Below are 15,974 nucleotides of genomic sequence, written 5' to 3'. Positions count from 1 at the left end.
GCGACAATACGGCCAAGAATGACCTTGAGCAGGTTACAGCAGATTATGTAGCATTGGGAAGAAGGATCAAGGAATTTGAAGCACGAGTGGTGTTCTCGTCCATCCTTCCGGTTGAAGGAAAACATCCAGGTAGGGATCGTCGAATTGAGGAAGTAAATGCATGGTTGCGCAGGTGGTGTCGGAGAGAGGGCTTTGATTTCTTTGACGATGGGACTCTGTTCTGGGCGCAAAGATTGTTAGGAAGAGATTGGATCCACCTAACCAAGAGAGGAAAGAGCATCTTTGCGGGCAGGCTTGCAAACTTAGTGAGGAGGGCTTTAAACTAGGTTCGTTGGGGGATAGTGACCAAAGCCCTGAGGTAAGTGAGGAAGTCGGATACCGGGAACAAACACAAAGAGCAATGAGCAACAAAAAAGGACCCTTGACTCGAATGGAGAAGATAGGGTGATTGACTGGTTATCTAAGGTGTTTGTACACAAATGCAAGAAGCCTGGGAAACGAACAGGAAAAATAAGAAGCCCTGGCCCAGTCAAAGAACTATGATTTGATTGGAATAATGGAGACTTGGTGGGATGACTCGCATGATTGGAGCACTGTCATGGAAGGGTATAAACTGTTCAGGAAAAACAGGTGGGGGAGCCAAGGAGGAGGAGTTGCATTGTATGTAATAGAGCAGTATGATTGCTCAGGGCTCCAGTATAGAGGGAGAAAAGCCTGTTGAGAGTCTATGGGTTAAGTTTAGAGCTGTAAGCAACAGGGGTGATGTAGTGGTTGGTGTCTGCTATAGACCACCGGATTAGGTGGATGAGGTAGATGAAGCTTTCTTCAGACAACTGAGAGAAGCTTCCAGATCACAGGCCCTGTTGATCCCAATTGTGCTTTTGCCTTTCTGATAATTCCCCTGCATTCTCAAGCAATATATTTATACTCCTCCCTAGTCATCTGTCCAATTTTGCACTTCTTGTAAGCTTCCTTTTTCTTTTTAAGCTCACCAAGGATTTCTCTGGTAATCCAATCTGGTTGCCTACCATATTTGCTTTTCTTGCTGTGTATGTGAATGATTTCTTCCTGTGCCTTCAATAAGGCTTCTTTAAAATACTGCCAGCTGTCCTGGACTCCTTTCCCCTTCATGTTAGCATCCCAGGGGATTCAGCCCATCAGATCTCTGAGGGAGTCAAAATCTGCTTTTCTGAAGTCCAAGATGTGTATTTTACTACTCTCTTTTCTTCCTTTGGTCAGGATCCTGAAATCTGCCATCTCATGATCACTGCTTCCCAGGTTGTCACCCACCTCTACTTCCCCTATTAGTTCCTCTCTATTTGTGATCAGAAGGTCAAGCTGCGCATGGCCCCTGGTTGGATCCTTCAGCACTTATACCAAGAAGTTATCCCCAACATTCTCCAAAAACTTCCTGGATTGCCTGTGTACTGCCGTATTGGTTTCCCAACAGACGTCAGGGTGATTAAAGTCCCCTATGAGAACCAGGGCCTGCGATCTGGAAGCTTCTCTCAGTTGTCCAAAGAAAGCCTCATCTACCTCATCCACCTGATTTGGTGGCCTGTAGCAGACACCAACCACAACATCACTGCTGTTGTTTGCTCCTTTAAACTTAACCCATAGACTCTCTAAACAGGTTTTTCTCCCTCTTTATATTGGAGTTCATTGCAATCATAGTGCTCTCTTACATATAGTGCAACTCCTCCTCCTTTTCTCCCCTGCCTGTTCCTCCTGAACAGTTTATACCATTCCATGACAGCGCTCCAGTCATGCAAGTCATCCCACCAAGTCTCTGTTATCCCAATTAAATCATATTTCTTGGACTGAGCCAGGGCCTCCAGTTCTTCCTGGCTTAGTTCCTCTTAGGAGGGAGTCCTCGACCACCTCCACCCGTCGTTTTGTTTTGGGGGTGGTGGCCATGGAACCCTCATCCTTAGGACTACGCATCCCATGCCTTCCAGTAGATGGTGTTCCCTTGTGGTTTCTTCCTTGTGAGGTCCCTTCCAAAGCATTCAGCACTGCAGAGCCTGTGGAGAGAACCTGAAAGCGATTACTTACCTCTATAGCATTGGGGGATTCCCGTAGTGGCCTTTTTCCCCCTTCTAGAAGTTACATGCTGCCAGTTCTCTTCCTGGTTCCGTACTGCCCTCTCTGGCTCTTCTTCTGCCTGCCATGCTTGAAGGATTAAACGCTGCCTTCTATCGAGGAAGTGTTCATCCTCTCTGATCGAGCATAGGATCAACATTTGGGCCTCCAGTCCTCTAATTTTTTCTTCCAAAATGGTGACCAGCTTGCACTTTGTGCAGATGAAATCTGTTCTTTCTTCCGGGAGGAAGACAAACATGGCACACTCCGTGCAGGTAACAACAGCAGACCTTTCACCATCCATCGCTGCTGTCCTGGAGAAGGGATTTAAAAAGAAAGGCAAGAGAACCTCGCCCCCGTCCCTCTCCCCTTCCTAACTCCCTCTCAGCACTCACCTGTTGGCAAGCTCCTTGGTCACTTGCCCACTGCCTTATAAAGCCCTGGAGTGCCTGAAAGTCCCTCCCCCTACCAAGGCCCAGCCAATCAGCAGAGGGAGTTTTTTTCTCTGTGTTTGTGAGTGAGGCTTTTGAGAGGGAGTTCTCCAGGCAGAGAAGAAGCAGATACAGGACTCTTGAGGGAAGTGTGTATTGTGATTGGGCTTTATTGCTATATGCTGAGCTTGTGTTTGTGAATGAGGGTTGGTGTGTATTTTTTTGGTAGTTGTTTGTTTTCCCCCCTGTGTTTGTGAGTGAGGCTTTTTTTTTCCCCTCCACTTCCCCTTTGCCCTCCCCCTCCCCTTCATGGAGTGTGTGTTGTGATTGGCAGGTGGAAATTGTTGGCTTCTAATTAAAGTTTGATTTTTTTCCAGAACTCTGGGAATGAGCGTGGTGGGCGGGTAGGCGTAGAGGAGTGGCCTTATCTAACTGAGAAGTAAAGTGTCGCCCAGAGAATCTGTGCCAATCCCAGTCCTGGAGCAGTACTGTGGACATTTTATATGTGTGTAATTGATTAGTCTTTCCTAAGTGGAGTACTTTGCAATTGTCTTTATTGAATTTCATCCTATTTACCTCAGACCATTTCTCCAGTTTGTCCAGATCATTCTGAATCCTAATTCTGTCTTCCAAAGCACTTGCAATCAAAATGGAGGAATCTTTTCTTTACTTTCTATTTAATGTTTTTCTTTTTAGAATTAGCTCTCCTGGTCAATATAAATACTATCAGGGACTTTTCTCTATATGCAGTTTCCCCCCCCAGATTAAGTAATTCACAAGTCTGCTCTTGAATTCTTCCCCCCCCCCCATTGTTTCACTTGAACCAGTTGATTATCTTCTTTGCATACCAATCCCTTCAACAGTTATGAGAAATAGTTGCACATTTTAGATGTCACAAGGTCATTCAAATTCTGTTTACATAAAACTAATCCTTGAAGAAAATTGGATGCAATTTCAGGATTAGTAGGGTGACCTATCAAGAGATGCAAATAATCCATTAGTCACTATTTTCTGAGGGATAAATTCAGTAATTTGTCAGACTTACAAATTGTGTATTTAAGATCAGCCTTCTTGTGTGTACGGTAAGTATATCCAGCAGGTTGCAATTTCCTTTGCAAAGCAGCAATGTGTTTTGCTCAAGTTATTTTGACATCTGGTTTTCATTAATTTTGTAGTTGTATCCCTTTAAAATGTATTTGTCTTTGATAAAGCTTTTGGTCAAAGGATTCTGCAGCCTTTCTTGATTTTCCTTTATTAAAACCCTTCTTATGAAGGGAGAAGAAAGAATCAAAATAAAAACAACCAAGTAAACAAACAATTCTTCATATAGGAGCTTTTGTTTTGTTGGTTCAATTTTCTTAATGTTCAAGTTGTCCTTCCCATTTATGGAGATTTGTTTTACAGCTGGCTACTTCCCAGGTAGCGGATTACGGAGCACCAGGTATTCACAAGGGAGAAAGAGGAAACTTAGGGTATGTCTACACTAGCCGCCTAGTTCGATCTAGGGAGGCTAATGAGGGCGACTGAAATTGCAAATTAAGCCTGGGATTTAAATATCCCACGCTTCATTAGCGTGTTCCCGGCCGGTCGCCATTTTAGAAGGTGACTAGCCTGAAGTAACTGCCCATGTCTACACGCGGCCGTGAAACGGGATTCTGAATTAAAGCCCTAAATCGAATTAGCTGGTAAACCTCATTGCAGGAGGAATAACAGCTAATTCGACTTAGGGCTTTAATTCGGAATCCCGTTTCACTGCCGCTTGTAGACGTGGGCAGTTACTTCGGGCTAGTCAATTTTTAAAATGGCAACTGGTTGGGAACATGCTAATGAAGTGCTGGATATTTAAATCCCGCGCTTCATTTGCAATTTCAGTCACCCTCATTAGCCTCCCTAGATCGAACTAGGGGGCTAGTGTAGACATACCCTTAGTTATCCATCCATAATTTACTGCTGGGGGAATTCTGCATTACTGTATATATGCAGATTTTATGTCCCACTGCAGATTTCTTTGCTTCCCTGCAGAAAAATTACTTTGATAGGGAAACAACAAAAGCAGTAATACATCCTCTCCAGCAGTATGTTTTGGGGACCCATGGCAGACAGAAAAGGGTTACATTGCTGGGGAGTAGGAGGCAGGATTAGGGAAGATCTGGCTCATGGCTCCCTACTCTATGCCTACTTAGAAGCATAGAATCATAGGATTGGAAGAAACCTCAGGAGGGCTATGTCTAGACTGCAAGCTTCTTTCGAAAGAGGCTCTTTCGAAAGATACTTTCGAAAGAGCCTCTTTCGAAAGAGAGCGTCTAGACTGCACGTTGAACTTTCGAAAAAGCGGCTTGCTTTTTCGAAAGAAAGCATCCAGTGAGTCTGGATGCTCTCTTTCGAAGAAGCCCTATTTACATTGAAGAACGCCTTCTTTCGAAAGAGGAACTTTCGAAAGAAGGCGTTCTTCCTCGTGAAATGAGGTTTATCGCCATCGAAAGAAAAGCTGCGTTCTTTCGATTTAATTTCGAAAGAACGCGGCTTGAGTCTGGACGCAGGGGAAGTTTTTTCGGAAAAAGGCTACTTTCCCGAAAAAACCCCTGAGTCTGGACACAGCCGAGGTGACAAAGTGCAACTCCCTGCCCAAAGCAGAACTAACCCCAATTTCTAGAGTTCCATTCTCAGCCTAATATTCACAATTCCTAAGTTTACATATGAATGAGATTTTTCTTTGGAACCTCCTGTGATTAATCTGAAGATGACATTTTAGAAAATGTTGTCAACAGCCCAGAAAAAATATTTTACAAGATATATAAATATATTACAAGAACTTACAAATAATGGTCAGAGAGGATTATGTCTCAAAGCACAGCCCAACAAGCTACAGCTATGTCCTCTCCGTGAGAGTCTTGGCAGATATTCTTTTGGCATTTTTTTAACATAAAATCACCCTTGTTGTATGTTTATTTCTTAATATTCCAAATAACTCTACCCACAAGTTTAAAGTAAACCTTAATGTCATAACTCAAAGTCCACTGCTTCATCTCTGCACTAAGTTCTTCAGGTACTTGCTGCTTAGGATTAGAGTAAGTGGTGGCGTCTCTGTAATTTGAAGTCTTATCAGTCATCAGACTTCTCAGAGGCTATGAGTCAAGCAGGGATGGGTGAGTGAGATTCTGTGGCCTGTGATATGCGGGAGGTCAGAATACATCAGCAGTGGGGAACCTACAGCCCATGGGATGGATCCAGCCTTCAACTTACTTGAATCTGGTCCACAGCAAGGCTAGGGGCGTCCCTCCGCAGCAGGGTGAGCTGGCATTTGTGCTTCAGCTCCATGGCAAATCTCTAAACTTCAGTGCACCCTCCCCCATCCCATGGGACTGGAATGCAAGCACTGGCTCACCTTCCTGCCGGGGGAAGTTCTGAAGCTCTGGGCCCCCTTGCAAGGCTGGAGTGCGAATGTCTACTTGCCCCATGGACTAAATCCAAGTAAGCTGAGGGTGAGGCTGGAGTGTGAGGAAAGCCTCTAGCTTGTTAGGAGCCAAGTCAGTGAGTTTTGAGGGGGTTTTTCTTGTAGGCCAATGAGCCTAACTTTGATATCTGGAAAGATATAGAATAAATTATTAAACAGTCAGTTTGTAAGCAGCTAGAAGCTAATAGGGTTATATGTAATATAGATTTATCAAGAATAAATTATGGCAAACTAATTAAATTTCTGTCTTTAATGTCAAGTATCACCTGATCAGCATCCTGTACAGCAAACAGGAAAACATCAAAAAAGAGCTCTCCAATCTGGAGTCTCTCATAAAACACCAACCTTCTGCACAAATGGACTTTATTAAAACAAGACAGGAGATCTACATTACACACTTCACTTCTCTACAGAGGAAAAAGGACTGTAAGCTGTCTAAAATCCTACCTGCCACATGGGGCCACAACAATGGTACCCCTAACTCACCCAGCAATATCGTCAATCTCTCCAACTACACACTCAGCTCGGCAGAAGAATCTGTTCTATCTCGGGGACTCTCCTTTTGCCCCGCCACCCCCACTAACATGATACAGTTCTGCGGTGATCTGGAAGCCTACTTTCGCCGTCTCCGTCTCAAGGAATACTTCCAACACGACACTGAACAGTGCACTGACACACAGATACCTTCCCACCAACAGCACAAGAAGAAGAACTCCACATGGACTCCTCCTGAGGGCCGAAATGACAGTCTGGACCTCTACATAGAATGCTTCCGCCGACGTGCACAGGCAGAAATTGTGGAAAAACAGCATCGCTTGCCTGGTAACCTCAGTCGTGCAGAACGTAATGCCATCCACAGCCTCCGGAACAACTCTGACATTATAATCAAAGAGGCTGACAAAGGAGGTGCTGTTGTCATCATGAACAGGCCTGACTACCTAAAGGAGGCTGCCAGACAACTCTCCAATACCATATTCTACAGGCCACTTTCCTCAGATCCCACTAAGGAATATACTAAGAAACTGCACCATCTGCTCAGGACACTCCCCAAACAAACACAGGAACAAATCGACACACCTTTAGAGCCCCGACCAGGGTTGTTCTATCTATTACCCAAGATCCACAAACCTGGAAATCCCGGACGCCCCATCATCTCGGGCATTGGCACTCTTACTGAAGGACTGTCTGGCTATGTGGATTCTCTGCTCAGACCCTACGCCACCAGCACTCCCAGTTACCTTCGTGACACTACGGATTTCCTGAGAAAACTACAATGCATAGGTGATCTTCCAGAAAACACCATCCTAGCCACCATGGATGTAGAGGCTCTCTACACAAACATCCCACATGCAGATGGAGTACAAGCTGTCAGGAACAGTATTCCTGATGATGCCACAGCACAACTGGTGGCTGAACTCTGTGAATTTATCCTCACACACAACTATTTCAGATTTGGTGACAACATATACCTCCAGACCAGTGGCACTGCTATGGGCACCCGCATGGCCCCACAATACGCCAACATTTTTATGGCTGACCTGGAACAACGCTTCCTCAGCTCTCGTCCACTTACACCCCTTCTCTACCTACGCTACATCGATGACATCTTCATCATCTGGACCCATGGGAAGGAGACTCTGGAAGAATTTCACCATGATTTCAACAGCTTCCACCCCACCATCAACCTCAGCATGGACCAATCTACACGGGAGGTCCATTTCCTGGACACCACGATACAAATAAGTGATGGTCATATCAATACCACCCTATACAGAAAACCTACCGACCGCTATACTTACCTGCATGCCTCCAGTTTCCATCCCGGACACACCACACGATCCATTGTTTACAGCCAAGCACTGAGGTACAACCGCATATGCTCCAACCCCTCAGACAGAGACCTACACCTACAAGACCTTCAACAAGCATTCTGTAAACTGCGATACCCACACGAGGAAGTGAGGAGACAGATTGACAGAGCCAGACGTGTACCCAGAAGCCTCCTGCTACGGGACAAGCCCAAGAAAGAAACCAACAGAACACCACTGGCCATCACCTATAGTCCCCAGCTAAAACCTCTCCAACGCATCATTAGTGATCTTCAGCCCATCCTGGACAATGATCCCTTGCTCTCACAGGCCTTGGGAGGTAGGCCGGTCCTTGCCCACAGACAACCCGCCAACCTGAAGCATATTCTCACCAGCAACTACACACCGCACCATAATAACTCGAACTCAGGAACCAATCCTTGCAACAAACCTCGGTGCCAACTCTGCCCACATATATACACCAGCAACACCATCACAGGACCTAACCAGATCAGCCATACTGTCACTGGTACATTCTCCTGCACATCCACCAACGTAATATATGCCATCATGTGCCAACAATGCCCCACTGCTATATACATCGGCCAAACAGGACAGTCCCTACGTAAAAGAATCAATGGACACAAATCTGATATTGGGAATGGCAACATACAAAAACCTGTAGGGGAACACTTCAATCTTCCTGGACACACTATTGCAGATCTAAAAGTAGCCATCCTGCAGCAAAAAAACTTCAGGACCAGACTTCAAAGAGAAACTGCTGAGCTACAGTTCATCTTTAAGTTTGACACAATCAACTCTGGATTAAACAAAGACTGTGAATGGCTTGCTAACTACAAAAGCAGCTTCTATTCTCTTGGAATTCACACCTCCAGATCAGCTGCTAGAAGTGGGCCTCATCCTCCTTGATTGGATCCACCTGGTCATCTCCAGCCTGATCCTGGCCTGCATATTTATTCCTGCCTCTGGAAATTTCCACTACATGCATCTGACGAAGTGGGTCTTTGCCCACGAAAGCTTATGCTCCTACACTTCAGTTAGTCTATAAGGTGCCACAGGACTCTTCGTCGCTTTTGTCTTTAATGTGTTACTGGCCTAATTGGAGGAGAGGGGAGAACAGTAGGCATAATGTACATGTGACTCTTCCCTACGTTGGAGTGAGGGACTTGCATGCTGCTTTAGGATTTGCTCCTTAGTGATACTACTGACATCCTGGAGCGTAGATGAGAAGTGTCCAGAAAATAAGCTGGAAATTTTTGAATTTTTGCTCTAATTTTTTCACCTCTTGAAATAGAACTATTTCTGGCATGTAAGGGCAGAGTTTGCTGTTTGCTCAAGTAATGTTGCCAACAATCCTACTAGAATTAGAGAGCAACAATGTCTGTTCGCTGTCTCCCTGGAGGGTATGTCACTACACTGTCACACTTGTATTTCTGTTTACTGACTGCTGTGGAACTCCTTCCCTCCTCACCTCTAGCAGATGCAAAACGACTGAGGGATCAGAACCGTTAAATGAATAAACTTAGTGTGGATTAATCAAAAACAATATAGGCTTGTAGATAAGTTTTAAGTAATTGATATACAAATATAAGGCTGTGGATTTGAAAGGGACATTAACACCCTACTGGGAATTGATAAGAAAAGACTTACAAAAATGTTTCTAAGTAAAGAAACTCAAATATAAAAATTCTGGCAAATAAAGGGCTGAACCATAGCATGTGAAAGGAAGGAAGCCTTCACGAGTACAGATCAGAGTGGGACTGCGCAGTCAGCAGAAGAGCAGAAAAATGCACTTAAGTAGCACCAACCTTGTCTTCTAGGAACTCTATGAATATGGGCTCAGCATTTATTTTTAGTCCTAAGGTCCACATATGTGTAATGATGGGTATCTCAGCTTGATTGTAGCTAGGAGACACAGCTACACTTGTTAGTCACAGACAGGAGAAGGATGCTCTGCCTTTTGAAGTTTCTTCTATTTTCTTTTCCCTGCTGCGTCCACAATGGCAGACAAATTCTACCAGTCCCTTTTGGAGGAGAATTCAAAACTTTATTTCCATTCGTTAAACATTAACAATTCTGCTCAGTGTGTCAATCCCTTTTTGGCTATATTCTATGGTTACGTTCGATATCTGGGGAGATTGTTTCCTCTACTCTGCTTCCCTTGCTGAGACATTTGCAGCAGCTGGTGACCCTGCAAGCTTCAGGTGGCAGGTCAGACTGAGGGTATGTCTGCACTACAGTGTTATTTCGAAATATCTAATTTTGAAATAGTTATTTTGAAATAATGCGTCTACACACAAAATGCATTTCGAAATAGCATTTCGTGTCCACTGAGTGGACGCTGAATAGCATTTAAGGCCGGCCAGAACCAGGTCCGGCAGGGCATCAGGTCAGGAGTTACTTTGTGTGGCCACTGCCTGAGGCTATCTGAGGCCTGTGCTTAAAGGGACCCCCCCCCCCCCCCCGGACAGTTGGTTTTCAGGTTTCCCTGCTTCCTTTCCTGCCTCTGAGGGACAGCAAAGCATTTTGTCTCTGCGTGCTCTGGTTGCCCTCACTGGGAACACCACAGCAATCTGCAACATGGAGCCAGAGCTGCCTCTGGGCACTCTAGTGCTTCTCTTGGACACATTGCTGCGAATCTGGCTGCACTTTCTGCAGGCTGCAATCCGGGAGGTCCATCGGGGGGGCTGTCAGTATCCAGGAGGCCCTGTGGTAGAGCTTCCACCCTGAGGAGCACTAAGAGCCTCCCTGGTCTGCCCCACTAGGGGCTTGGTGCCTCATTCCTCCCTCACATCCTTCCACTTACCCCTTCCTAGCCCCCCTTCCTGATGTAAAATAAAATACATGTATTTTCATGAACACAAACACTCTTTCTTTAACAAAACTGGGGGGGGGGGGATGAAACTCTGGTGAGACTGGGGAAAGGAGGTGGGAGAGGGAAAGAGAGGGAAGGGGGAAACCTGAGGGGAGGTAGCTAGAACAGGGAAACAAGGGGAAGGGGAAGCTCAGGTTAGGGGTCTTGCCAGTCCAACTTGATTTTCATGTGAACCCGCTCCTGGGTTTGCATGTAGCCTTTGGTGGCCAGGCTGGCAGATATTCTGCCATAGATGGTCGCGTTCTTCTATCTAGTATGGAGATCATGGACATTGGGGGTGTCCCCCCCCCCCCAAACCTGAATAAGGTCCATGACCTCCACCCTGGACCAGGAAGGTGCCCACCTTCTCCAGGCCCTGGCAGGCTCCTGGGAACTGGCAGACTGGTCCTGGGGAGCGGTGGAGGGCTGGCTGCCAGTGGCTTGCTGGCTCATGTTTTGGGGCCACTGAGTCAGGGGCAGTGACTGCTGGCTCTGGGTTGGCAGTGCTTGGAGCAGGCACAGGCACTGTGGCCAGAGTCTGCCCCTTTAAGGGTTCCGGGGGGGGGCGGGGAGAAGAGTGTTCTTGGTTGAGGCCAGAGTGGCCACCAGAGCACCCTGGGAAGGCTGGAGGCCCCTTATTTTGAAATAAATTTCGACACAGCACTTATTTCAAAATAGCAGTTTCGAAATTGGCGTTATTCCTCATGGAATGAGGTTTACCAATTTTGAAATAAGCCCTCCGCTATTTTGATTTAATTTCAAAATAACGGAATGGCTGTGTAGACGCTAGGATATTTTGAAATAACGGCTGTTATTTCGAAATAACTTTGCTGTGTAGACATACCCTGAGAAAATCCAGAGGTAAAAGGAAAGGTTGACTCCTAACCACCAATCTTATATCGATTATCTTATTGGGAAGTCTGTGATAGGATGCACATTCTCCTCTCGCAGCGCAGTCTAGGTGGGGTTGATTAGGTCCTCCTTCTCTGAGCAGGAAAGGAACCAGGCAAGATTGAAGTGGCCAACTCTGCTAAGCCAAATGCAGTCCAAGGGAAAGTGGGTTTGTCTCAGCCCTTTTCCCCGACAGCTAGGAAAAAATTAGGAAAGAATTGGCTCCAGGACAGTGAGCCCCTCTCCCCCGTCTCCTTGAGGCAGACAAAGCCAGAACAGTGTGCCAAATGGAAGATCTTACCTGAGTTCCACTAACCTATACCAGCTGTTATGCCTTTGAATTCAGTTCAGCTGCCTCTTTCCTCTTCTCCTTTGCTTCCTTGTAGATCGAGGATGGAAGGCTACTGTCACAGTATAGATAGTGCCTGTGATAGTTCCCCCCTCATGCTTTATGAAATTGGTTTATGAATATAAATATGGATAACTCGAGATGATTTGGACAAAATCCCTCATATAACCTATCCAATTTAATGTTACAATCTCCTGGATCTGTATTTCCTATTTTGGTGCACGTATCATTCTTGTACATAAAATTAGAAATATGAAGTATAAGTGTTGATGGTAGAGATGTAATAGTGTAGTTGATTAAACTAGTGGATGCTTGTCGGTTAATGCTATCTGCTACACACATCTCCCTTCCTTCTGACAGTAAATATTTTAGCAGGCTGGCCAGCAGCCTGGCTCAGTCCTGGCTTGCACTGGGTCCAGGAGCTACTACTGCTATGGCTCTGCCCTGAAAGTCATTTAGGAGGTGGACAGGCAGGCAACCTGTCTCAGAGTTTGCTTGTGTTGGGTCCAAGGAACTACCCCCGCTGCAGCTCTGCAAGCAGTGGGTGTGGCTGGCAGGATCTGGACAAGCTGGGACTGAGCTGGGCAGTCTGCCCACCCAGCTCGTAAATGACTTTAAGTGACGAGCCAGAACAAGGTTGCTCCCGGACTAAGGATGTTAAATATCGGTTAATAACTAGGTGGCGTTCAAAGGGGCAGCACCGCATAGCTGATCCCGGGTGCTTTGAAGTACCCCTTTCCCCCACTTTGCTGTCTCTGTCTGCTAGCATTTGCTTATCGGATAGTTGACGAGTCAACTACTCTTTAACATCCTTATCTCGGACCTAGCACAAGCCGGGACTTGTAGTGCTAACCTTTATCAGTGCTTGTAGTGCTAACCTTTATCAATCGTGTAGTTGACAAAATTTGTTACAAAATTACATGCTTTTTAATGTCCCTAGTTTATGGTTTTAAATGTGCTAATGAGAGCCATCGATAGTGCTGCAGAAGCCCTAACTTGTGAACAGCCTTGATTGTCCCGTATGTCCAAGGATGATTGGTGAAACATGACCATACCACCTAGCACCAGGATTCCCGTTTGATCAAGTAATTTTCCATGGAAGGGGGGGGGGGATGTAGAACAAAGGATTCCTGCCCAGGGAATAGTATATTTAAGCAATGGGAAACTCTGTCCCTTTGTCTTTAGCTGGCTTGGGAACAAAGACAACTGGAGACCAAAGTCAGAGTAAAAGATGATCTTAGACTTTAAGGCTTGCCTGAAATAATAGCTTTTAGGGTAAGAAACTGTTTGCAATAAGTTTTAGTGTATTAGAACTAACTGTGCATTTTCATTTTCATTTTATAACTTACTTTGGTGTGATTTCATTTGCAACCGCTTAAATCTTACTGTTTGTACTTAAACACTTTTTTTTACTATCAAACTCAGTGTAAATAATTGTTACCTGGGGGAACAATCAGTGTGCATATCCTTTCATTGATAAAAGGGGAAGACCTGAATTACCTTTCAGTGTGTAAAACTGTTACACAGAGAAAGATGGATTTATTTGTGATTTTGGTCCCTTTTGGGGGCTGGTTTCCTGAGTGCTGTGCCCTAGAATTGCATTCTTCCAGAGCTGAAGTGGTTCAATGTCTGCATTGCTCTTCAGGGGGCAGTTACCCCAACTCTGTGCCTTATCTGGGGAAGACCAGAGGATCTGGCCTAGCAGGACAGGGTGGTGGGGAGCTCCAGAAGCAAGAAAGCAGGTGCCCTCATAGTTGCTGCTCGTACTATAGGTCCATCAGGAATCTCAGCCCTGATCTTCAGCAGTGTCCCCCTAATCAGATCTATCCCATCCAAACAGGGCTTCCACCCTGGCTCTGTGCTTTGGGAGGCACCCTGGAGCTCAGGGTGGCTTGGGGAACTAGCGGGGGACCTGGCACTGATAGCAGGGGTTGTGACTGCCCTTGCACTCACCAGGAACATTGGGAAGCAGAGCAGCCTGGCCCCAGCCTGGTCTGCTTTCACAACTCCCAGCCATGTGGTATAGCGGAAAGGGTAGAACTTTCCTCATGCTCACTCACAGTGAGAAACGGAGCAATGGGAGACAGCAGAGTGGAGCAGGCTGGGGCCAAGTTTCTCTACTTACTGCCACTGCCAGTGAGTGCGGGGCTGATCCAAACCCTATTGCCAGTACCAGGCTCCCTGCTAATCCTCTGGCTGCATTTCTTGGGGGAAGGTGCTTAGAAGAATAGGTGGAATGGGGGCAGAGCAGGCTCTGGGACTTAGGGAATGGGATGGAGTTGGATCAGGGTGGGGAAGGAAGAGGCAGAATGGGGGACAGGCCTGGGGTGTAGTCCCAATCCTCCCTCACTCCGGGAATGGCCTGGGCACAGTTTCATCATGGCTTTTGGAATACTCTTATTCCTTTCCAGAGTCTGAAGTGAGTTCCTATGTCTCCCATTTCAGAGAATAAGGCTTTCTTGTAGGCAATGTCCTGGAAAGATGAGATCAAGGGAATGGAGTCAGTTGTCAATACACAGCCTCTTGTAACATATCAGATGTATCATTAGCCTACTGGTTACTGCTGGTGATGCCTTGATTGTCTACTTCCTTATCTCTGCTGCATTACAGAAATAGATTCCCCAAGAAAGGAAGTCTCCCTGCTGGTACTGATAGACTAGCTGAAGTTGGTGCTGAGCAATCACTGTGGAAACCTATCTCCAATCTATTGCTGGATTTTTCTCCAGCAGTACTGGTAGACTTGCTCAATATTGGTTTTGAGCTTCTTTGGTGCATCAAGGATTGTCACTGTTACTTCCTTCAGATAGACCTTCAACACTGAAAGGTTATAACCTGCCTCATCTGAACATCTCTTCTACCTCAATGAAAGGTCCTCCCAGTCCTGGTACTAGAGTTTTCTTCTGCAGTACCAGAAGAGCAAGTCCTACGTGGAGTTCCTGAAAAAAAATCTATGTTCCTAGAGATACCTGTGTAGCTTCTAGAGGAAAATCTGCACTATTTTATAGACAGTTTACTCACCACTATAGCAGGGAAATTTGTTCTTCCTATAAATTAGGCAGTTGTGTAGCCTATCAAAGCCTTATGGCAAACCTCATACTGGTAGTTAGTGCATGGAACACAAGAGCCAAATTCCTTCTTAGGGGGTACAAATAGGTTGGAGTGTTTGTGGTTCCACAAGGGGACTGTTTGTAGTTCCATTAAGTTAGTGTAGTAATTCAGGAGTACACAATTGTTGCTGACATGGTTAAATCTTATTAAAGAATATACCACCCTGTGTGTGAGTGTCTGCCCAGTTTATCAAAAGTCCAAGGAAATCTGGCTGATAAAATGTTTTGGCAGTTTTCCTTGTTTCTGGATGCTGATCTTTGCTGAAAGGCAGCTAAAAATACATTAAAATCTTTCCTGAGACTACCTTTGCATGTAAGTACCTCTATTAGTTGCCAAAGAATGCTATACATTCAGGAATGGCGGGAGGAAGAGAAGAGATTGTCTCATGGGCCATCTCTCTATTAAGGGTATGGTCCTCACTATGAAAAAACTATGATAATCCTGGTTCTTTGGAATTTATGCTGTTTCAATAAAAATGTATACAATAAACTCAATAGAAACACTTGGCTTGAGTTAGGAAGCCTACACTTGTTACTGTTTCAGATCTTGTATAGCTCTCATCATGCTGAGCTAACTCTCTCTGAGCTGACTTTTATTTTATCCTCCATCTTTGCCTTTGTTTCATCTTCCTTCTTCCTCTCTGAATATTCTTCTGAGCTCTATTACCATTTACTCCCTTTTGATATTCTCATCTTTGTCTGCCGTGGAAATCCTTGAGAAATGGGGGGGAGGGCCTTCATACTCCATTAAATTTTTTGAAGGTTTTCACTTGAGATCCTGCTACTATGTATTTGAGTAATCTAATTTAATTTACAATACATAGATATTTCACATTAATTCTTTTGCTGACACAGCTTTTAAAATATCAGTTCTACATAACTTCAAAAAATAAACACTTCAACTTTTTTCATTGCTATATCCCAAGAAGCTAACGGTCAAGGGAAGTCTGTGATGGTAATAGCTTGGAGATAATACA

At 45.2% G+C, this 15,974-nt stretch overlaps 1 protein-coding gene across 1 annotated transcript in view; it reads left to right on the top strand.

Moving 5' to 3' along the window:
* The window catches only part of REC114 (REC114 meiotic recombination protein), a 100,552-nt gene that overhangs the window by 15,246 nt on the left and 69,332 nt on the right, over window positions 1-15,974 (top strand). The window lies entirely within an intron of this gene.

This window comes from Pelodiscus sinensis, chromosome 14 (genome assembly GCF_052426305.1).
Source record: "Pelodiscus sinensis isolate ZL-2025 chromosome 14, ASM5242630v1, whole genome shotgun sequence".
Lineage (NCBI taxonomy): Eukaryota > Metazoa > Chordata > Testudines > Trionychidae > Pelodiscus > Pelodiscus sinensis.
The sequence above is the reverse complement of the archived record's forward strand: the minus strand, read 5'-3'. Positions and strand labels throughout refer to the sequence as shown.